Raw genomic sequence first — 25420 nt, 5'->3', positions numbered from 1 at the left:
TCCTGCTCCTCGCACCAAGCCAGTGGTGCGCGTCGCCAACCCGGCCCGGCCTGTTGCTGCTCCTCGCACCAAGCCAGTGGTGCGCGTCGCCAGCCCGGCCCGGCCTGTTCCTGCTCCTCGCACCAAGCCAGTGGTGCGCGTCGCCAGCCCGGCCCGCCCTGTTCCTGCTCCTCGCACCAAGCCAGTGGTGCACGTCGCCAGTCCGGCCCGGCCTGTTCCGGCTCCTTGCACCAGACCAGTGGTGCGCGTTTGTCCAGTCCGGCACGGCCCGTGCCCGTTCCACCGGTGCCTGGTCCGGCACCGGTCAGCTGCTCCACTCCGGAGCCAGAGCAGTCTGCTCCACCGGTGCCTGATCCAGTTCCGGTCAGCTGTTCCACTCCGGAGCCAGAGCAGTCCGCTCCACCGGTGCCTGATCCAGCTCCAGTCAGCGGCTCCACTCCGGAGCCAGAGCAGTCCGCTCCACCGGTGCCTAGTCCTGCTCCGGTCAGCGGCTCCAGTCCAGACCATGACGTCAGCCCCTCTCCAGGTTCGGGGTCTCCCACACCAGGGTCCAGACAGGGCCTTGCGTATCATGGGAGGAAGGAGAGGGGAAGTAGCGCCCCCGAGGTCCAGACCAGACCAGGGACGCAACAGGGAGGCGGAGAGTGAGAGGTCGTCACGCCCCGAGCCGGATCCGCCTCCGAGGCGGAATGCCCACCTGGTCCCTACCCTGTTATGTTAATGTTTTTTTTTTTTAAATTGGGGGGGTAGAAGGATTACTTTATCCTATCCCAGGTATTCCTTAAAGAGGTGGGGTTTCAAATGTCTCCGGAAGGTGGTGAGTGACTCCGCTGTCCTGGCGTCGTGAGGGAGCTTGTTCCACCATTGGGGTGCCAGAGCAGCGAACAGTTTTGACTGGGCTGAGCGGGAACTATGCTTCCGCAGAGGTAGGGGAGCCAGCAGGCCAGAGGTGGATGAACGCAGTGCCCTCGTTTGGGTGTAGGGACTGATCAGAGCCTGAAGGTACGGAGGTGCCGTTCCCCTCACAGCTCCGTAGGCAAGCACCATGGTCTTGTAGCAGATGCGAGCTTCAACTGGAAGCCAGTGGAGTGTGCGGAGGAGCGGGGTGACGTGAGAGAACTTGGGAAGGTTGAACACCAGACGGGCTGCGGCATTCTGGATGAGTTGTAGGGGTTTAATGGCACAGGCAGGGAGCCCAGCCAACAGCGAGTTGCAGTAATCCAGACGGGAGATGACAAGTGCCTGGATTAGGACCTGTGCCGCTTCCTGTGTAAGGCAGGGTCGTACTCTCCGAATGTTGTAGAGCATGAACCTACAGGATCGGGTCACCGCCTTGATATTAGCGGAGAATGACAGGGGTGTTGTCCAGGGTCACGCCAAGGCTCTTCGCACTCTGGGAGGAGGACACAACGAGGTTGTCAACCATGATGGCGAGATCATGGAACAGGCAGTCCTTCCCCGGGAGGAAGAGCAGCTCCGTCTTGCCAAGGTTCAGCTTGAGGTGGTGATCCGTCATCCATACTGATATGTCTGCCAGACATGCAGAGATGCGATTCGCCCCCTGGTTATCAGAAGGGGGAAAGGAGAAGATTAGTTGTGTGTCGTCAGCGTAGCAATGATAGGAGAGGCCATGTGAGGATATGACAGAGCCAAGTGACTTGGTGTATAGCGAGAATAGGAGAGGGCCTAGAACTGAGCCCTGGGGGACACCAGTGGTGAGAGCACGTGGTGCGGAGACAGCTTCTCGCCACGCCATTTGGTAGGAGCGACCTGTCAGGTAGAACGCAATCCAAGAGTGAGCCGCGCCGGAGATGCCCAGCTCGGAGAGGGTGGAGAGGAGGATCTGATGGTTCACAGTATCAAAGGCAGCAGACAGGTCTAGAAGGACAAGAGCAGAGGAGAGAGAGTTAGCTTTAGCAGTGCGGAGAGCCTCCGTGACACAGAGAAGAGCAGTCTCAGTTGAATGACCAGTCTTGAAACCTGACTGGTTTGGATCAAGAAGGTCATTCTGAGAGAGATAGCAAGAGAGTTGGCTAAAGACGGCACGCTCAATAGTTTTGGAGAGAAAAGAAAGAAGGGATACTGGTCTGTAGTTGTTGACATCAGAGGGATCGAGTGTTGGTTTTTTGAGAAGGGGAAATCAAAATGACAATGCTTGTCTTTCATAATTTGGTCAGATATACTTGGATGTGTAGTGTCAGCGTTTGTTGCTGGCATGTCATGCCTAAGTTGGCTAAGCTTGCCAATTAAAAAATAACTAAAGTAGTTGGCAATATCAGTGGGTTTTGTGATAAATGAGCCATCTGATTCAATAAATGATGGAGTGGAGTTTGCCTTTTTGCCCAAAGCTTTTTACTATCATTCTTTATGTCATTTATCTTTGTTTCATAGTGTAGTTTCTTCTTATTTTTATTCAGTTTAGTCACATGATTTCTCAATTTGTAGTTTGTTTGCCAATCGGTTGTACAGACAGAACTATTTGCCATCTCTTTTGCCTCATCCCTCTCAACATTCAAATTTTTCAATTCCTCATCAATCCACGGGGATTTAACCATTTTTACAGTCATTTTCATAATGGGTGCATGCTTATTAGTAACTGGGATAAGCAATTTCATAAATGTGTCAAGTGCAGCATCTGGTTGCTTATTATTACACACCACAGACCAACAAATATTCTTCACATCAACAACATAGGAATCACTACAGAACTTCTTGTATGACCTCTTATACACAATATTAGGCCCAGCCTTTGGAACTTTGGTTTTCCTAGATATGGCTACTATATTGTGATCACTACATCCAATGGATTTGGATACTGCTTTCAAAAATGTCTGCAGCATTACTAAAGACATGATCAATACATGTTGATGATTTCATTCCTGTGCTGTTTGTAAATACCCTGGTAGGTTGATCGATAACCTAAACCAGGTTGCAGGCACTAGTTACAGTTTGAAGCTTTCTCTTGAGTGGGCAGCCTGATAAAAGGCAGTCAATATTTAAATCACCCAGAAAGTATACCTCTCTATTGATATCACATACATTATCAAGCATTTCCCACATATTATCCAGATACTGACTGTTAGTACTTGGTGGTCTATAGCAGCTTCCCACAAGAATGGGCTTTAGGTGAGGCAGATGAACCTGTAGCCATATCACTTCAACAGTATTTAACATGAGATCGTCTCTAAGCTTTACAGGAATGTGGTTCTGAATATAGACCACAACACCGCCTCCATTGGCATTTCTGTCTTTTTTGTAAATGTTATAACCTTGTATTGCTACCACTGAATCATCAAAGGTATTATCTAAGTGAGTTTCAGAGATTGTCAGAATATGAATGTCATCTGTTACTAGTAAATTATTGATTTCATGAACCTTGTTTCTTATGTTAACGTGGGCTATTTTTTATACTTTTCTGGGATGCTTGATTATTTTTCTTGCTTTACTGGGAAGCTTAGCAGAGGTAGACATACTCTGTTTATTTTTATTAGTGCAGGGTGAGCTGCACACAGTGGACTTCCTACTAGGGCACACCACCTCAGTGCTAACAGTATTACTCTGGTTCATAGGCATATGATTACTGCATACAATAGCTGTAGGATCAGCAGAGGCATTCCGGGCAGTAAGAGGGACATGAATTAGGTTATTTACATTGTGTCTTCCAATGCCCCTAGGATAATGTACATTTGCTGAATCATTATGACAACTCAGCGACACAATGGTAGGGATTAAATGAGCTGGACTTGGGTCATTGGTAAGTCATTGTCTCAACGCAGCCTTATAATGCTGTGAAAGGATCCAGGAACCCAAATGATTTCGATGGATCCCATCCTCCTTATAATACGAGCTTTGTTTCCAGAAGGTATCCAAATTGTCAATAAATGTTACACCCACAGAGCTGCAATAGTCTTGTAGCCAGTTATGGAGGGCTAAAAGTCTGCTGAACCGTTCAATGCCACGATTTAGGAAGGGCAGAGGGCCAGATATTATCGGACGTTTGTTGGTGTCAAGTAGAGACCCAATCAGTTTTTAAAATCCATCTTCAGCTTTTCTCAGCTGCCCTTCATAATGTTATTTGACCCCACATGAACCATGACAGTATCAGCCCCCGGTGACTGACTCACAGCCTCGGGAAGCAACCTGGTGATATCCTGAACTTTTGCCCCAGGTACAGATATATGCCTCACCATCGAACTCCCTATCACAACCGCCAGAATGATCCGGCCTCTGCCGTGTCTCAAAGCAGATTGCGAGGCCAGAGCCACAGAACTCACCTGAGAAGAGGGCTGCTGAGATGCCGGTTACGTGCAGGCCACAACCGCCAAAGGGACAGAACTCTGATCCAGAGAGCACAGCCCAGCGGAGGCTGTGACCAGGCAGTTGATTGACTAGGACAGGGAGAGGTAGCTGGAGGGTCATCCACAGCCATGGAGGGCTGCCCCACATTAAAAGTATGTGATGGTGAGTTGAGAAGATAATTAGTAAACATTGGCTATTAATTAGGCTGCACAATTGTTTTCACATGGGTGGGGTCACGACAATTTTCAGATATCAAAATGGGGTCGTGCGCCAAAAAAAAAGGACCCCTGCATTAAGTATTTTCATAATACTGGTAAACAAACTCTGCTTACACACAGATTAGAATAAGTAAGTACATTATTATGATACAAATTATATTTGATATAGGAATATTAAGTCATCCAACTGTATACTTAATCATATTTAAAAATACATTGATGGATAATTTACTTATGAAGCCTTTATAAATAATTTGAAGTATACCTTAATGTTAACATGGCGAATATCCAAATGAGACACATTATTATTGACTTAGTTTGTTAATACATTTGAATACTGTACTTTTTCTCTTATTCAAACAACGTAGCAAGAGAAGCAGGCATAGGTGGGTGATTGATAACTTGAGAGAACCTATGAAAATGTGCAGATGAAGAACTGGCAACGCCCAAAACGGGAATACGAATGACGATGGGACTAGGCGTTTCTTTGTGGAAGGCTCGCGTCCCAGACAGAAAGAACAAGGATGAGATATTGAAGCAAGCAGAAAGTCTCGGTCTAGAATTAAAATATCAAGTAAGGTTGACTGAAAAAGAGTGTCTACACCGAAGTGATATGTGAAGTGCCAACCTATGTGAGAGCAAATTTGCACCAACGCAACGAAGCTTGAGTGAGTAATATTATATTTGACGATAAACTATTCCATGTTGCGTGGGAAAGAAACTTGCAAGCTGCGCTCATAGCAACAGTTAGTTAAGAAATGAGCTAAATCGTGTTTTACATGCGCTCACATCTCTTAACTAGATAGATATCTGAAATATGTGAGAACTTAGCTGTACTTTCCAAAAGAAAAAGTTAGCCATAGCTAGCTAGCTAGCACGGTTGCGAAGGAATACTGACCCCTTTCTTGAGCTCGAGCCAAGTGTTTTGAAACGGAGCTTGTCACTGACAGCGCGATGCAAGTAGTCCGTTTTTGCAAGCTAACCTCTAATTATTTTGGTGGATTTTCCTTGTGTGGAATAAGGACATAAACAGCAATACATGTTATGGTAGCTAGATCCTTATCTTTATTGATAAAATAGTACACCTAACTAGCGAGCTAGCTCCTTAAACTAGCTTGGCTCGCTCTCAACCAAGCAAGTTCAAGTAGGAGTAAGTGGATAGTAAAATCACTCGAATCGTTCGGATTCTAGTTACAGATCGCATTTGCTCCGTTCTTTGTATTATTGGTAGATTATGCCAAAGGTATTCAGTGGGTTATGTCTCAGGCGTAGTAGGCAAACATACCAGTGTGGATAATGTCACCTGCATCCGTTCTGGGTGACAGCAGGTGTTAGAAATGTAAACGCCACCGTATTTACACTTGTATTTAGGTCAGGCAAAGAAAATGATGATCATGGTGTGATAAGTCAGTGTCTGGTTGTACAGTATTGGGTTCATGGGTAACACTTTACATTACGTTGTAAAGTGTAGTACAGTAATAACATTGTTTTTATATAATTTTAGTCAGGGGACAGACAGGGTGATTGGGTGGGGTCTGACCTGCTCGGGGCTAGGAGTCATGAGCAAACCCAAACGGAATCTGCGGGGACGTTTTATATTTTCTGTTACGATTTCTGCAGAAAATCTGCGGACATTTTAATTTTTTTACCTCTAGTGTAGTAACATTACTAATAACATTGGGAACATGGTTTTATGTAAATAAATGCTTAATTCTGTGTATTAGATGACAATGAACCTACGGTTATCCTTCTACTAAAGTTCAGTCAAAAATAACCTTTACACAGACTCAACCTTTATATGATCATTTTATTGGAAACGTTTCCTTATGCAAAAATATGATAGATAAATAAATAGAGCGTCATATGCAAAGGCATGTACATACAAATAATACATTGATGAATCCATCTATAATTACAGGACCAGTAAAAAGTTTGGACACACCTACTCATTCAAGGTTTTTTTCTTTATTTTTACTATTTTCTACATTGTAGAATAACAGTGAAGACATCAAAACTATGAAATAAAACATATGGAATCATGTAGTAACCAAAAAAGTGTTAAACAAATCAAAATATATTTGAGATTCTTCAAAGTAGCCACCCTTTGCCTTGATGACAGCTTTGCACACTCTTGGCATTCTCTCAACCAGCTTCACATGGAATGCTTTTCCAACAGTCTTGAAGGAGTTCCCACATATGCTGAGAACTTGTTGGCTGCTTATCCTTCACTCTGCCGTCCGACTTATCCCAAACCATCTCAGTTGGGTTGAGGTCTGGGGATTGTGGAGGCCAGGTCATCTGATGCAGCACTCCAGCACTCTTCTTCTTGGTAAAAATAGCCCTTACACAGCCTGGAGGTGTGTTGGGTCATTGTCCTGTTGAAAAACAAATGATAGTTCCACTAAGCCCAAACCAGATGGTATGGCCAATCACTGCATAATGCTGTGGTGGCCATGCTGGTTAAGTGTTCCTTCAATTCTAAATAAATCACATACGGTGTCAACAGCAAAGCACCCCCACACTATAACACCTCCTCCTCCATGCTTTACGGTGGGAACTACACATGTGGAGATCATCCATTCACCCACACGCGTCTCACAAAGAAATTTGACCATGAAGGCCTGATTCACACAGTCCCCTCTGAACAGTTGATGTTGAGATGTGTCTGTGACTTGAACTCTGTGAAGCATTTATTTAGGCTGCAATTTAGGAGGCTGGTAACTCTAATGAACTTATCCTCTGCAGCAGAGGTAACTCTGGGTCTTCCATTCCTGTGGCGGTCCTCATGAGTGCCAGTTTCATTATAGCGCTTGATGGCTTTTAAGACTGCACTTGAAGAAACTTTCAAAGTTCTTGAAATGTTCTGTATTGACTGTACTTCATGTCTTCAAGTAATGATGGATTGTCGTTTCTCTTTGCTTATTTGAGCTGTTCTTGCCATAATATGGACTTGGTCTTTTACCAAATAGGGCTATCTTCTGTATACCCCCCTACCTTGTCACAACACAACTGATTGTCTCAAACGCATTAAGAAGGAAAGAAATGCCACAAATGAACATTAAACAAGGCACACCTGTTAATTGAAATGCATTCCAGGTGACTACCTCATGAAGCTGGATGAGAGAATGCCAAGAGTGTGCAAAGCTGTCATCAAGGCAAAGGGTGGCTATTTGAAGCATCTCAAATATAAAATATTATTCTTCCTCGCTGAGCGGCCTTTCAGGTTATGTCGATATAGGACTCGTTTTACTGTGGATATAGATATTTTTGTACCTGTTTCCTCCAGCATCTTTACAAGATCCTTTGCTGTTGTTCTGGGATTGATTTGCACTTTTCGCACCAAAGTACGTTCATCTCTAGGAGACAGAACGCGTCTCCTTCCTGAGCGGTATGACGGCTGTGTGGTCCCATGGTGTTTATACTTGCATACTATTGTTAGATGAACGTGTACCTTCAGGCGTTTGGAAATTGCTCCCAAGGATGAACCAGAATTGTGGAGGTCTACAATTATTTTTCTGAGGTCTTGGCTGATTTCTTTTGATTTTCCCATGATGTCAAGCAAAGAGGCTCTGAGTTTGAAGGTAGGCCTTGAAATACATCCACAGGTACACCTCCAATTGACTCAAATGATGTCAATTAGCCTATCAGAAGCTTCTAAAACCATGACCTCATTTTCTGGAATTTTCCAAGCTGTTTAAAGGCACAGTCAACTTAATGTATGTAAACTTCTGACCCACTGGAATTGTGATACAGTGAATTATAAGTGAAATTATCTGTCTGTAAACAATTGTTGGAAAAATTCCTTGTCATGCACAAAGTAGATGTCCTAACCGACTTGCCAAAACTATAGTTTGTTAACAAGAAATTTGTGGAGTGGTTGAAAAACAAGTTTTAGGGGGGCGGAGCTAGCATGTTTGAGTGAACGGCTGTGTGTGAGAGGCTCCTGCAACTTTTTTGCGAAATAATCTAACCTAACTTACTTTATGGCACTTGTTACAACAAACGTTTCTTTCTAATACAATATTGTAACTTTCTATGTGAAAATGCCGAGTAATAAGCGACCAAAAGACAATAAATCCACATCGGAGGCCTACTCCCCACCAAACAACGAGACAGACATGGCGGAAGGCACAGGTAACAACGTGACACTTACAGAACTTACCCGGGCTTTGGGAGAACTACGTGTTGCTATAGCGGAGGATCTTAAGGCTACTATTGCTGAACTGGACACTAAAATCGAGAGCACCATTCGAACGGTCGCTTCGCAGGGCCAGAGTATTGTGGACCTTGAGAAAGCTTCTGAATTCAACGGTGGTAGGATCGATGAGTTAGAGAAGCTATGCACGTCATTGCAGGATAGTGTGCAGAGGCTTTCTGTGAAAGTGGTCGACCTGGAGGGCAGATCCAGACGTCATAACCTTCACGTTGTGGGTCTGGCAGAAGGGGTGGAGGCGGGCTCTCGCCCCACCGACTTCTTTGCCAAGCTACTGAAGGATGCAATGGGACCGGATGTTTTGGCTTCGGATCCCCTACTGGACCGTGCACATCGCGCCCTTGTCCCAGTGCCTGGACCGGGCCAGCGTCCTCGCCCAGTAATCATCTGTTGTCACAGTTTCAAGACCAAGGATCTTATCCTGCGCGAGGCTCGAATGAGGGGCAACCTGTTACATAAAGGGCACCCCTTTCGTGTCTATGAGGATTATGCGCCCGATGTAGCAAAGCACCGCGCTGGCTACAGAGATTTCATGACCAAATTCTACAAACTCCATCTTCGCCCAGCCTTGCTCTTCCCTGCAAGACTAAGAATTACCCCGCCTTCCGGGGAGAAGATTTGGCTCTCCTCGGTTTTGGACGCAGAGAAGTTTATCCGGGAATATACGCCAATCCCCCGTACAGGTTAGAGTGCCTTGTCATTGTGTGTTAGGGTCTGCTCATGGACTCGAACCCATACTATACCATAACGGGTGAAACCGTATTAAACGGTCTCAGCAAGGGCTACCGAATATGTAATATGCTGAGCTGACCAATGGAGGGCGGTCAGAGCTCTCATTTAACGTTAATTTCACTTTCATTCCGACTGGGTTTAGAGCGATGCCTGTTTGGGCCTTCCAGGTCGGATCATTGACACTTTCGGAAGGATATACTTATATTCCCCCATTTTTGTTTTGTTTCGTTATTTATTTTTCAATTCTTACATTATTCCTATTACCATACCATGTATTTATTGCTTTCAGGGCTCTGGGGGTGATGGTTGGGAAGGGGCAGACACAGACACCTGGATAGCAAGTTGATGCTTTGTGCTGTTCTGCCTTTGTCATAGCCTGGCCCGCTCTCACGATTTGATTCCCACCAGCCCTCCGTGGTGCTTGTGTCTGTGTAGGTGTGCGTACATATAATAATTATTATTTGTACTTTATTATTATTATTTTCTCTTAGCATTTTAGTATTATGTATGTGTATATTTTAAATTAGTATAGATTATTATTCTGGGGTATGAATGTTTGTGTATGTAGATGTGTGTGTATGGATGTATGTATGTGAATGCGTGTGTGTATCTGTATATATTTAAGAATATTTATTTTATATGTATATATTTTTTGTATGTGTGTGGGTGCACGTGTGTGTATATGTGTGTGCGTGTATGTATATATAAATCACTATTTTCTTAAATTATTTTAAAATTATTTATTATTATTTATTATATTATATACTCCTGAGTGGCGCAGTGGTCTAAGGCACTGCATCGCAGTGCTAACTGTGCCACTAGAGATCCTGGTTCGAATCCAGGCTCTGTCGCAGCCGGCCGCGACCGGGAGACTCATGGGCGGCGCACAATTGGCCCAGCGTCGTCCAGGGTAGGGGAGGGAATGGCCGGCAGGGATGTAGCTCAGTTGATAGAGCATGGCGTTTGCAACGCCAGGGTTGTGGGTTCGATTCCCACGGGGGGCCAGTATAAAAAAAAAAGATGTATTCACTAACTGTAAGTCGCTCTGGATAAGAGCATCTGCTAAATGACTAAAATGTAAATGTAAATATATTTTTATTTTAACTTCAATTTATCAAAATCCTTGTTCCCATCTCCTAACCCACAATATGTAACTGTACTGCTGTCTATGTCGGTTACTGATGGTTTATGTTTAGACCGGCATTGCTTAGCAATAGAATCTTGTGATGATACATCTTGCTTATCTCAGGGATTGACCCAAGATTAACCTTAAGTGCGCAATATGTTTAAGTTGCAACTTATTCTGTTTAGGTTTATTAGATGCTAATTGAACACTTTAAGCGTGGGAGCCTCCTCAGTTCATATGTTAGTAGAAGTTCTAGGATAGTGAGAGGTGAACGTATAGTTGGGATTTTATTTTTGTTTTACCTTGTTCGAGGTCGCGCCGTGCTTTTTTGGCATCGGCCAGACAATGTGTTTGTTATTTTTATTTTCATATTTTTTTCTGTCCTATTTGTGTATGCCTGTTAAATGTGGGTTGATGGGGGGGGGGGGTAAAGGTTGGGGAAAGTAGGGGAACAGGGTGGAGAGTAAAGGTGCTTGCGGGGGGGGATGGGTGGGTTGGATACTGCTCGGGTGTCGGTGCTACATATGCTGATCGTGATGGTATGGTGCGCTTTCTTACCTTTTTAGTGAGTTACATGTTATGCAGGCCACCATAGGAACTACAAATGAGAGGAGGGCGGGGCTTACATTCACTTCCTGGAATGTCAAGGGTTTAAACGAACCAATTAAGAGAGGCAAGGTCCTAGCCCACTTGAAAGCACTTTTGTCTGATATTATATTTTTGCAAGAAACCCATCTGAAAAACAATTCTCATAACAGACATAAATGTAAGTGGGTGGGGCAAGTGTATCACTCTAACTTCTCTGCCAAAACGAGAGGCACAGCAATTCTGGTACGGAAAGGAATTCCCTTTCTACATAAAACCACTATTGTGGATAAAGAGGGTCGTTATGTGATCGTAATAGGAGAGATCCACTCTACTTCTGTAACTCTACTAAATATCTATGGGCCAAACATTGATAACCCCTCTTTTTTCAAAAGAGTCCTTGCCCTGATTCCAGATATCTCCCATACTAATCTGGTCATTGGAGGGGACCTTAACTGTGTACTAGACCAATATTTGGATAGATCCTCTACCCGGCGAACCCCTACCTCCTATTCAAGCGAATTCTTGAATACCTACATAAAAAACTTATTTGATACAGTGGGAAAAAATTTATTTAGTCAGCCACCAATTGTGCAAGTTCTCCCACTTAAAAAGATGAGAGAGGCCTGTAATTTTCATCATAGGTACACGTCAACTATGACAGACAAATTGAGGAAAAAAATTCCAGAAATTCACATTGTAGGATTTTGAATGAATTTATTTGCAAATTATGGTGGAAAATAAGTATTTGGTCACCTACAAACAAGCAAGATTTCTGGCTCTCACAGACCTGTAACTTCTTCTTTAAGAGGCTCCTCTGTCCTCCACTCGTTACCTGTATTAATGGCACCTGTTTGAACTTGAGATTTTTTTCTCTCCAGAAAATCACATTGTAGGATTTCTTATGAATTTATTTGCAAATTATGGTGGAAAATAAGTATTTGGTCAATAACAAAAGTTTCTCAATACTTTGTTATATACCCTTTGTTGGCAATGACACAGGTCAAATGTTTTCTGTAAGTCTTCACAAGGTTTTCACACACTGTTGCTGGTATTTTGGCCCATTCCTCCATGCAGATCTCCTCTAGAGCAGTGATGTTTTGGGGCTGTCGCTGGGCAACACGGACTTTCAACTCCCTCCAAAGATTTTCTATGGGGTTGAGATCTTGAGACTGGCTAGGCCACTCCAGGACCTTGAAATGCTTCTTACGAAGCCACTCCTTCGTTGCCCGGGCGGTGTGTTTGGGATCATTGTCATGCTGAAAGACCCAGCCACGTTTCATCTTCAATGCCCTTGCTGATGGAAGGAGGTTTTCACTCAAAATCTCATGATACATGGCCCCATTCATTCTTTCCTTTACACGGATCAGTCGTCCTGGTCCCTTTGCAGAAAAACTGCCCCAAAGCATGATGTTTCCACCCCCATGCTTCACAGTAGGTATGGTGTTCTATGGATGCAACTCAGCATTCTTTGTCCTCCAAACACGATGAGTTGAGTTTTTACCAAAAAGTTATATTTTGGTTTCATCTGACCAAATGACATTCTCCCAATCCTCTTCTGGATCATCCAAATGCACTCTAGCAAACTTCAGACGGGCCTGGACATGTACTGGCTTAAGCAGGGGGACACGTCTGGCACTGCAGGATTTGAGTCCCTGACGGCGTAGTGTGTTACTGATGGTAGGCTTTGTTACTTTGGTCCCAGCTCTCTGCAGGTCATTCACTAGGTCCCCCCGTGTGATTCTGGGATTTTTGCTCACCGTTCTTGTGAGCATTTTGACCCCACGGGGTGAGATCTTGCGTGGAGCCCCAGATCGAGGGAGATTATCAGTGGTCTTGTATGTCTTCCATTTCCTAATAATTGCTCCCACAGTTTATTTCTTCAAACCAAGCTGCTTACCTATTGCAGTTTCAGTCTTCCCAGCCTGGTGCAGGTCTACAATTTTGTTTCTGGTGTCCTTTGACAGCTCTTTGGTCTTGGCCATAGTGGAGTTTGGAGTGTGACTGTTTGAGGTTGTGGACAGGTGTCTTTTATACTGATAACAAGTTCAAACAGGTGCCATTAATACAGGTAACGAGTGGAGGACAGAGGAGCCTCTTAAAGAAGAAGTTACAGGTCTGTGAGAGCCAGAAATCTTGCTTGTTTGTAGGTGACCAAATACTTATTTTCCACCATAATTTGCAAATAAATTCATTAAAAATCCTACAATGTGATTTTCTGGATTTTCTTTTCTCAATTTGTCTGTCACAGTTGACGTGTACCTATGATGAAAATTACAGGCCTCTCTCATCTTTTTAAGTGGGAGAACTTGCACAATTGGTGGCTGACTAAATACTTTTTTCCCCCACTGTATATGGAGGATCTCTAACCCTACGGGTAGGGAATACTCCTTTTACTCTCATGTTCACAATGTATATACTCGAATTGACTACTTTTTGGTTGATGCTAAACTACTCCCCTATACCTGTAATGTGAGATCATGATATTATAATCTCTGACCACAGTCCACTCACCTTCTCCCTGAGATTGGGTGACATCGTACCAAACGAGAGGGTCTGGAGGTTGAATCCTCAGCTCCTCACAGAACCAACATTCTGTGAACATCTTAAAGACCAAATTACATTTTTCTTTGATACCAACGACAACACAGAGACTTCCCCAGCATTATTGTGGGAAACGCTGAAGGCGTATTTGAGAGGCTGTATCATCTCTTTTCAGACTGCCAGGAGTAGGCAAAACAGAAGAAAATAGGTAGAACTGGAGGGACAAATTCACTTACTGGATAGGGAGAATGCTAGACATCCATCTATGGAGAAACATAAAAAAATGATGTCTTTTTAAAATTTAAATACAATCAGATCCTCTCGGCTAAAATTGCTAAATCTTTTCTCTATGCCAAGCAAAAATATTTTGAGTTTGGTGACAAACCACACAAATTACTCGCCAGACAACTTTGAAAAAATGTGAGTGACCGAATGATTCACAAAGTTAAATCTGCATCTGGGGAATTACTCTCCTCCCCCAAAGACATCAATGACAGATTCCGTCAGTTTTATGAGACTCTATATACATCTAAAGCGGATCCTAACCCCTTAATTATGCAAAACTTTTTGGACTGTAATCTTCCTGCCCTGAACCAGGAAGACTCTAACTTCCTGAATAAGGAAATATCTCTTGAAGAAATTAGAGAAACAATTAAATCTCTAAAGAGTGGCAAGACCCCGGGCCCAGATGGATACCCTGGTGAATTCTATAAAACATTCAGCAACATGCTCTCTCCCTACCTGCACAAAATGTTGGTTTGGGCCAATGAGGATGGAGCTCTCCCATCTACTTTGGATGAGGCGTTTATTACAGTTATACATAAGAATGGTAAAGATCCGGAAGAGGTAGGGTCATACAGACCAATATCCCTCCTTAATACAGACCAAAAGATTTTAGCAAAAACTCTGGCTAACAGGCTTAGCACTTTAATTGGCAAATTGGTCCATTCGGACCAGACCGGCTTTATCCTTAACAGAAACTCATTCTTCAATCTCAGGCGCCTCTTCAACATTATGTATTCTCAGAGGTTACCTAACGTGGACCTTGCCGTTATATCTCTTGACGCCGAAAAGGCCTTTGACGAAGTTGAGTTGCCCTATCTACTCAAGGTCCTACAGAAATGTAATATTGGAGATGGGTTCATAAATTGGATCCAGCTTTTATTTTGGAACCCCTGTGCGAGAATACTCACTAACCAATCACTGTCGCCCCGATTTAATCTTTACAGAGGGACAAGGCAGGGTTGTGCGCTGTCGCCTATGCTCTTCGCCCTAATTATTGAACCTCTCGCTCAAGCGATCAGATCTCATTCAGCAATACACGGCTATAATACTAAAGATACTCTAAATAAGATTTCCCTATATGCAGATGATATTCTCTCTCTATGTAGCAGAACCCCAAGCTAGTATTCCAGCTATTCTTGAGGTGATTCATTTGTTTGGTACCTTCTCGGGATACAGAATAAATTGGAACAAGAGTGAATTAATGCCCATACGGATGCAAAACACCTCCTGGCTAGAACATCTTCCAGTTAAGTTATCTTCAGAAAAATGTATCTACCTTGGAATTGTAGTTACCAAACAATACTCCTTACTATTTAAAGAGAATTTCCCCTCTCTGATGCAAAATCTCAAGGCAAACATACAATTTTGGAGAACTCTCCCAATTTCTCTGCTCGGAAGAATTAATGCCATTAAAATGGTCTTCCTCCCACAACTGCTCTACCTATACCAGAACATACCAGTATTCATACCTAAATCCTTTCATAAACAACTGGACTATATTGTCAATCCTTTCATCTGGGATTATAAAACACACAGGATAGGTAAAAAACACCTATGTAAATCCAAGATGGAAGGAGGATTGTCTCTCCCAAATTTTATATTTTACTATTGGGCCGCTAACCTCCGCGCGGTTACGTTTTTGCTGAATGACGCACCCCCGCCATCCAGCTGGCTTAGTATGGAGCGTGAGGAGTGTCACCCCTTCTCTATTGGTGCTGTGATTTTGTCACCTGTCAAACTGGAGATGTCACTTTACCGTAACAATCCTATTATACATAATAATCCTAAATACACAAATTAAAGTCCATGTTGAGCTTAGACCAATATCATTCATGCTCCCTGTTGCCAGGAATCCCTCCTTTGCCCCCTCTAACCTTGATAACACCTTTGAGCGATGGGGAGAGTTGGGGATAAGTACCATAGGGGATTTATATATAGGAGGGACCTTTGCTTCCTTTGAATCGCTGAGGGAAACTTATAACCTTCCCAGAAGTAACTTTTTCAGATACCTACAAATTAGAGACTATGTTAGAAAACACCTTCCAACATTTGGGAATGCTAAACCTTCCATGTTTGACGGATGCATAAAAATATGCCCCACCTCAGACAAACTGATATCTCGTCTATATGACGCTTTTCAATCTGTTAGCACACCCTCTACTGATGCCATTAAGGCAAAATGGGAGGAAGAACTAGGGACTGACATTTCGGTGGCAGACTGGAAGGATAGCTTGGAGTATATCCACACCTGCTCCATTAACTCCAGACACCGTCTCATACAATTTAAGGTATTACACAGATTACACTATTCCAAAACTGAACTGCATAGGATATTTCCTGATACATCCCCTATGTGTGATAAATGTCAGGCTGAGCAGGGTACACTACTCCACTGCTTTGCCCTATGCTCTAGCCTGTATGGTTATTGGTGTGGAATTTTTGGGGTCCTCTCTGAAGTTCTGGAGACTTCAATAGACCCAGACCCGCTTCTGATAATCCTGGGAGTGTCCGATTCCCTAAACGGATTAACCAACGCCCAAAAACAACTCATCTCTTACAGTCTCATTTCGGCCAGAAAATTAATCTTGTTGTTTTGGAAAAGGACGGAAGCGCCCTCTACCAAATTATGGCTCAGCGAATTGGCAAACACTGTACACTTAGAAATAATTAGATATATTCTGAACAATAAATGATCAACATTTGATCAAATCTGGCAGCCTTTCCTCTCTTACTTGGACCAGTCGGCGCTGTGAATTTGTACTTTTTAACGCACTCTCAATTGTCATATTGTAATCTACCTTTGGGCAGCGTGTGCTGGCCCCGCCACCCGCCACCCGAGCAGTCGGGAGGGGAATAGGGTGGAATAAGGGGTGGGATAAAGGGGGGTATAAGTATAAGTGGGGGGGTTACATCTACCCTTTTTCTTTCTACCTGTCCCTGTTCTGTATGTCTTGTTTTGTAATATTTGTTTTGTGCCCAGAACTCTGTGTCTTGTTGTTCATATCTGTTCTCTTATGTTTAGATAAGAACTGTACACATGTCTTTCATACCTATACACCATTCTTGTGTGTGTTCAATAAAACATATTTGAACGGAAAAATAGTTTTAATGACTCCAACCTAAGTGTATGTAAACTTCCAACTTCAACTGTATTTATTGAGATCATGTGACAGATCATGTGACACATAGATTGCACACAGGTGGAGTTTATTTAACTAATTAAGTGACTTCTGAAGGTAATTGGTTGAGACTCCTACTCTGACTAAGTAGCATCTGCTAATGTGAGAAAAGTCTCTCTACATCCACTGAGATAGAGGGGAGGCACAGATGTATCACTGCAATGTGAGCTTAGGCTGGCATCCTGTCCTGCCTAGCTGCTCAACAGTCCACTGTACTCAGTTCCATAGCGTCTGCCTTGTCGATGCCCATGTATCTGTGTCACTCCTCTGCAGACACCTGGCTCAGAGCAGGGATGGCATGGGCATAGTCCTTAATGTACTTTCTTGCACCTTCCACCTGGGCTTGATCTAGAACAGTTAGTGACTTGAACAGGTGAAGGCAGGGGTGCTTCACCAGCACATTCTGCAACTTGATTGAGCATGCTGCAATGGCAGACTGGAACAACTCAGTGCAGGAGAGCCTGCCTTCCTCTGTAAGCTGCCCCAGCAGCTCAGTTGTATGAGGGCGCCAGTCCTCAGCCCCAGCTGTTCTGCCATACTCAAACTGCATTTGCAGGTCCTCCAGCTTGCTGGCGATGTTGTGGGCTGTTTGCACAGAGGTGTCCTCCAGCTTTTTCAGGTTAGCCACTGTCTCCACAATTAACACTGCCTGGGCCTTCAGCTGGACCTTGTATTCCCTCAGCAGCTCACAAAGGTCCTGGACGCACTTCAGCGTTTCTGGTAAGGTCGTAGTGAAGTCGGTGAGCACAACCATGTACTCTGCCAGGTACTCCACAGCACGTATCCAGGAGCACCACCTGGTCTGCACAGCATACACAGGCATCACAGGAGAATGGCAATTTTCCAGCATGAATGATTACAGCTCCAGACGACGCTGGGGTGCCTGTGTGAACCCCTTCTTCACCAGAGCACACAGCCTGTTCACGTCCTCAAACACCTCTGGAAAAACCTCCAGCACCAGGCTCAGGAGATGGGCAAAGCAGGTGAAGTGTCCGGAATTGGGGAAAATGCCCTTCAAGATGCTGGTGAAAGCCTTCTTCATGTATCTAGCTGAGTCGCTTACAAAAGCCAACACATTGCTGAAGTCAACCCCATTGATGTTGAGACAGGAAATAACAGCTTGGGACACAGTGGTAAAGTTGACTTTATCCAAGAAAGCCAGGTCTGTTGTAACAGGTCGTTCACCCACTGGCTGGAGTAGGATGGCGAGTGCACATCTTCCAAAAGTATCGGTCGTCTCATCAAGGATGACATTAATGTCCTTTCCCTCTACAGCATCATTGATGTCCTGCTCATATTGTGGATAGAGCTCTGGCAGGTACTCTGTACGCAGATGGGATGGCGCTGGGATAGACCCTCCCTGCTTGCCGTGTTTCTTCAGAAATGTGGAGAACGTGGGCCCCTTCTCAAGAGGTAAATCTGCTTTGATTAATGTTCTTGTGAAGTCCAAGATGAACTCCTTTCTCTCAGCTGTGGAGGGGGTCTTTGTCAGACAGGAGGCCAGGGTATGTGTTCTTGTTTGGACTGAAAATAATGTAGAAAAATAAAGAACAATGGTTAAATTTGGTACATTTAAGATTTCTCAGGTTGAGTTCAATAGCAGGCCTATAGTGGATCTCAAGCCTTGAAGCTAAGCACACTTTCTCCTGAAGCCCCACTCACACACACACACACACACAGCCCATAAACCTGACAGTATGTCTCACACACAAATACATTTTCAAACAATGATAGTTGACACAAAAAATATGTCTGTGACTTGCTGCTTTTGTAATTCCTAACTTGTCACTTGTTTTGATAGATCCACCATGTCACTTTGGCTAACTTGTTAGCTAGCTAATATTACCTCAATTAAGTTAGCTAGCTAGCCTAAATGACGTGATGGAGCTGAAGTGACAACATGGGAAGCTTGCCAGGCTAACGTTAGCTAGCTAGCTAACTTGCCACTCTATGAACATACAGACAAAAATGTAATTGTCAAGAACAGATATTAGCTAACTAGAACAAAACTACTAGCTAGTTGATATATATGTAGCTAGCTAAAACATCAGAATGTGGTCCACTAGCACTCCGATTTTTGTGTCGGAGTGACCTCAGGTGCTCCACCGCAGTTTGACGCCCTATGTAGTCGATTGAATTCTTATAGACTTTGCAGAAAAGTACTCCTCCATCCTCGTACAGTTCAGCTGGAAACTTCTTGGCCTTTTCCCTGGCTGTTATTCTAGTCGCCAAGTGTTTACTCCTCAGCTCCTCTGCTGTAAATCTGGGCATTTTTTGTTAGATACTTTTCTCCTCAGACAGCTGTCATTCATTCATGGAGCTGTCTGCATGCTGCACCTCTCACTCACACAGGGGAGGGGCTACGGTGGGGAGAGTGGGCATCACCTCTTTCTACGCTTTTCGGTGATTGAAATACATAAATGAAAATGGATTAAACTTCAATTCAACAACAAGTACATTTTATTTAACTTTGCTATCAGCTGGCACCTTATTTTTTTGCTTTAGAATCCTATGCATTCTATTTGAAATTCCGCAGATGTTCGTTTAGAATTCTGCGTGCGCGGATTCCGTGCGAGTCATGAGTATTCTATCCTGCACATGTACCTCTGGTACAACCATTGATCAGGCCTAGCCTTCATCATGTGGTTTGTGGTCTGCTTCAGGGGGTGAGGACTAGGTCAAACCAGGGGATGATGGCAGGGCTGTGGTCTGACTGGGGCTGCTCCAGTCACCCTCCTATTGTCTCTTGTCTTCATCCCATGGCTAGAAAGCTAAAGCCTGGGCAGATTCCTGTGGATCCCGGTTAGTCTCCAATGTTCCGATGGCGCTGCATGCCCTTCCTGTATAATTCCAAGGGGATCAGACAGTGACTGTAGAAGGGCTTCACCCTTGGCTCACCTCAACTTTTTGGCTTTAACATTACCAACTGAAATGCACCCAGGTTGCTCTTATACCGGTGTGTAGTACCACTGTAATTGCTACAGTAACAACAGTGTTGTTGCATAGCTAGTACTGTAATTGCGTTGTAATTGTATAGTAATGGAGTTGAGCAGCTTTTGTTATTGGAATTAGAAAACTAGCCTAAACTTTGTGTCTACTGGCAATGCAAGAAGTCTTCCCTCAGACAGTGAGAGTAGAGTTCTTTAGAAGGATTCCTTCTTCCAGGGGTCAGTCAGTTGAAGGATTTCACCTGGATGTTGCATCCTGCTCTTGTGTGTTGTGTTGATGTGTACCTACCTTCCAGCAGCTGGAAACTATCAGAGGGTGGAGGGGGAGGCCGGAGTGGGGTCAGCCCTGAGAGAGCAGCTCCAGACGGGGAGTGATGGAGGGGGCTACGTGGGGCGGCCTAGTCCTATGAACCTGTGTCTGAGAGACCCGTGGCCCGACATAACTCACATTCCTCAGGTTTTGTTCCTCGTGCGACGGGAGTGGTGGGTCTCTCGGGAGGGGGAGCGAGGTCTGGAAATGCTATTTGTGCTATGCTCAAATTACACTCAGTCAGCTCCCAGCCTCCCAAGAGTCATCTGCTGTATGCACTAGGTCTAGGCCTACTTTCTGATTGAGACAAAAACGCTTCCTGCTGAGCTATTGATTAACCTAAAGCCAGGTAATGAATTTCTATGGGCTTTCATATTTGAGGGAGAGAAGTGGGATATCTGTGTTAGCCCAGCCTAAGAAAGAATTTGAAATACTTTATTCTGTAGGCTAGGTCTCTAGGAAATGAGGCATGCCTATCAGGAGCAAGTCTTAGGCTTAGGCCTACTTATTTCTACTAGGGCTGGGAATTGGCAGGGACCTCACGATACGATATTATCACAATACTTAGGTGCCGGTACGATATGTATTGCATCTCCCGAGTGGCGCAGTGGTCTAAGGCACTGCATTGCAGTGCTAGCTGTGCCACTAGAGATCCTGGTTCGAATCCAGGCTCTGTTGATGCCGGCCGCGACCGTTAGACCCATGGGGTGGCGCACAATTGGCCCAGCGTCGTCCAGGGTAGGGGAGGGAATGGCCGGCAAGGATGTAGCTCAGTTGGTAGAGCATGGCGTTTGCAACGCCAGGGTTGTGGGTTCGATTCCCACGGGGGTATAAAAAATAATGTATGCACTCATTAACTGTAAGTCGCTCTGGATAAGAGCGTCTGCTAAGTGACTAAAATGTAAATGTATTGCGATTCTATTTGTATCACGATTCTATATGTTGCGATTCGATACTGCGTTTTTATTGCGATTTAGATGTTCCAAACATATTGCTCACTATATGTCTGTTGCAGAGTGGGAAAAAGGGACATGTTTTGATCAGTCATTGAGATAAAAGTGCTGAGAACATGTTGGCTCACCATTGAGACAGAAGAAAGAGAAATATTCGAGTTTTGGCGCAGGTAGGCTACAGCTGACTACCGCTAGCTATTTGTTCTTTTTATTTCATATTATTATTGATTTATTTTACAAATCGATAGTCACAGTATCGATATAAATTTATACTCTACTGTATCGATGTTTCCACCATCACTCATTTCTACGCCTCATTTCAAAATGGTTGTGGTGGTAAAATGTCAGGTATGTAGGCTACGTTCAGTAGGTGGATGCCTTCTACTGTATGCAGCAATGCAGGCCATCCACTTCCATATTCACATGTGTAAAAACAAGTAAATAGCTAAGGCATGTGAGACAAGGTTGTACAAAGGTCCTGGCCTCCTAACTGCTTCTGTACTGCCTCATCAGCACCCTATTCCTCATAGGGCTCTGTTCAAAAGTAGTGCACTATACAGAGACTATGGTGTCATTTGGGACGCATACAATACACTCACTGCAGATGACAGACAGCAGCTCCTCTGGCTTGTTCAGTAACCCAGGGAGAGGGATGGACATGCCAAATGACTGCTTAATGATGACATATTTAGGGGAATGGATGCTTAAGTATTCTACTGCATCTCTTTAGGGGTCAGATGTTGGTGTGTTTATTGTTTATCTCGTTCCAGGAATGCATAGTGATGTGAAGCTACCTGTAGTGTACACAGCACACACTACATTACATCCGAAGTGGCACCCCAGTCCAGAGCCCTTTGGTCTTTTGACCAGAACCCTAAAAGTTGTGCACTATATAGGTAATAGGGTGCCATTTGGGACCTGCTGTCAATGCTCCACAGTGCTAGAAGTCATTGGAGCCAGGCAATCATCACAGCCGCTGTTTAGAGGAAACAAGCTCTCGGGACTTCCATCCGACACTGGCCTGGACTTCTCTCTCTCTAGGATTAATTGCTGTCAATGTCAGCTTCGGTTGCCTTGTAAGGGTCGTAGGCCAGACAGACAGCTCAGCGAACGCAGCACTTCTGTTATCTCCTCTGGACTGGCGGTGTAGTGTAGGGTTACCCATCACCGTGGCGTTTGTGCTTTCTGAGCAGTGCTGGAATGAGTCCACCAGCCAGATGTCAGCCATTAGACACCAGCAACAGTCAGCGGTCACATTTGATTACCAGCCATAAAGCTTTCTCCTCTATCCTCCCAGGCATGTTGTCACTACAAGAGACTGGTGGTGGGGGCTTATGAGGAGAAAACAGACAGAGAAACACACCGGCGGCTGGCTGGTAGAGTAATGTCACACACCGGCATTCAAAGTAATAGGCGTGGGAACCAGGAGTGTTAGGCCACCCACAACCCTTGTGGGGGACAAGAGAATGTTAGGCAGCAAGGTGTTGTAATATGGACATTGGACACTGTTGAAGCTCAAATATTTGGATGTGGGGCTGTATGTTTATCAATAGTCTCAGAGTAGGAGTGCTGATTTAGGATCAGGGGGGGGCCTGATCTTAGGTCAGTACTCTACATGATCATCTCTAGGCCGCAGTTCTTTCACATCACTTTTTATATTCATTCCATTCGCCTACAGATGATCTCAGACCAGTGCTTATAGCAGTTCCATTACAGTGTAACACACTAGCAGAGCAGCTCAGACTGACGTCAGCCAGGGGCTTGTTTGTCTGCTGTTCTTCTATTGATGAGGGTGTTCCGTGAATGGTTCCTGTTCTGTTCCTGGCATTAGACTACTACTTCGACTCTCTACGGGTCCCCTAACCCGTGCCTGTAAATTATTCAACTACCAGGCAAGGAAGACGGGGAAAACAAGACAGAAATAGGCCTAACTACTATGTGTGTTGCTCCGCCAGTCATGTCATATGGTGGTAGGTGGGAAATGTTAACCACAGCACATGCAATACTTGCCTGTTTTTATTGAGATGTTGTAATGTCAAATATGCGGTGATTAAAAGTCCAGCTGGACCAGTCTCAGAGTAGGTGTGCTGATATAGGATCAGTTTAGCCTTTTTAGATCACAAAAAATAAGATTACTTGGACAGGATGGACCTGACGTTAGATCTGCACTTCTACTCTGAGATGCTTTTTGAATACTGGCTCTGATGTGTAAGACTACTAGGCCATTTTAAAGTGGACAGGGAAGAAGGAGGCGACAAGGGTGTATGTGTGTGTGATGACATTGTCCATGTGACTGGTTTACCTGTCACCTCACATCAGCATAATAGGATATCTGTTTATGGTTTGTAGATTACAAATAAAGTGTCCAACATTATAGCCTGTCAGTGGTGTGAATCGCGTACCTGTATCAATGGTCATGAGTTGGTATCTACATTTAGCCTGTGTGTGCGTGCGTGCGGTGTGGTGTGTGTGTGTGTGTGATGACGTTGTCCTTGTCACTCACATCGTCCTTGTCACTGGTTTTCCTGTCACCTCACGTCAGCACTATCTGCATCATAGGATATCTGTTTATGGTTTGTAGATTACAAATAAAGTGTCCAACATTATAGCCTGTCAGTGGTGTGTATCAAGTACCTGTATTAATGTGTGTGTGTGTGGTGCTTTGCATCCTTGGTTACCCTTTTTAGGGTCCAATAAAATCTTTGATGCTGACGGAATCACGGAATCCAGACATTAAAACGAAATTCAACAATATTCAAAAATGTATTGAACTTAGTAGGGAATCAACTAAATGTATTGAAAATGTATGAATTAAGTTTATCATAAGACATGAACAGAATGCATCAGTGATATAGTATTTCCTGCAACTTTCTGAAGAGGCAACGAGAATATGTGCGTTGCGCGCGCCTACCCCTTTGTGTAGCCGTTAGCGATGATACTTTTTGCCACCCGCGGAAACAACTTTGAAGACGACCACCACAAAATGTTAAATCCTCAAAAGTTATGAGAAACCTGCACCGCTATGTCAACAGAGCTCGGTGCTTATCATCAGCTGTATTAGGTTAATAATGCAACTTTTTGGACATAATGTTAATGATATGTTAGAAAAAATACCCCACTGAACGATTCAGAACATGAATAATCATATTTGTCTTGGTAAAATGTATTTTATAACATAAGGAAGTGAAATTTCATTACCAAAACACGTTTTCACCCACTTTGGGAAGAGTGGGTGGACACCCTACAAAGTAGTCTATGCTTACCTGGCAGAATTATATCATGATTATTTGCGTCAATCCAGCGGGTATTTGATAGCCCTACCTCAGTTGAACTGTAACAGACTGGCTGTGAGGCACAAATAAGATATAGACCTACATTCATAGTGGTTCTAATTAAACTCTAGGGTAATGAATATTGGTTGTGTCCAAGCCTAGGCGTCTCTGGTGTATCTTACACGTAAGGCTACACAGACAGATTTCTGATAAGCCACCCTTCCGCAAACACGCAAACATCCTCCCTCTTCTCCAAGCTCAGCATTGTACCCTATCAAGTAGCCTTGCCTCGCTTGCTGCCTCAGTCAGAGCCCACTAATATCTAAGACTACCTAGTCTATCAAGTGACAGGGATCAGATCAGCAGACGATTTGTTGTGTGTGTGTCTCTCTGTCTCTCTGTGTGTGTCTGTGTAGGTAAGGGATCCTACAGTAGTCACCTGACTCCCCTCTCTAACTCTCTGTGGTAAAGGCCATTTGCTACTAGGAAGATTGGTGGTTGACATCCTGACACAATACGCAGGGACAGGGAGGATCGTGTTGTTTACCCTTCCATATCGAAGACTGGGTCCCAAATGGCACCTTATTCCCTATATAGCCCTATGGGCCCTGGTCAAAAATAGTGCACTTTATAGGGAATATGGTGCAATTTCTGATGCAGGCTAAGATAAACTTGTTGGTCAGTGCTGTAGTAAAGCTTTCATTTCCTACCTGATGTTTACTAGTACACAGTACACACACACACACCATATTGCTT

General features: G+C 44.2%; 1 protein-coding gene across 2 annotated transcripts in view; it reads left to right on the top strand.

Annotated features, from left to right (window-relative positions):
- The first annotated feature begins 5020 nt into the window (after positions 1 to 5020).
- The window catches only part of LOC121549949 (MAGUK p55 subfamily member 7), a 234906-nt gene continuing 214506 nt past the window's right edge, over positions 5021 to 25420 (top strand). For both annotated transcript variants that reach the window (XM_045210516.1, XM_045210515.1), the window contains exon 1: positions 5021 to 5185. The gene's annotated coding sequence lies outside the window, so the exon portion shown is untranslated. The remainder of the gene's footprint in view (positions 5186 to 25420) is intronic.

The sequence above is a fragment of the Coregonus clupeaformis genome, chromosome 34, assembly GCF_020615455.1.
Source record: "Coregonus clupeaformis isolate EN_2021a chromosome 34, ASM2061545v1, whole genome shotgun sequence".
In the NCBI taxonomy this organism is placed as follows: Eukaryota; Metazoa; Chordata; class Actinopteri; order Salmoniformes; family Salmonidae; genus Coregonus; species Coregonus clupeaformis.
Note: the sequence above shows the minus strand (reverse complement) of the source record. Positions and strands in the feature narration are given on the sequence as shown.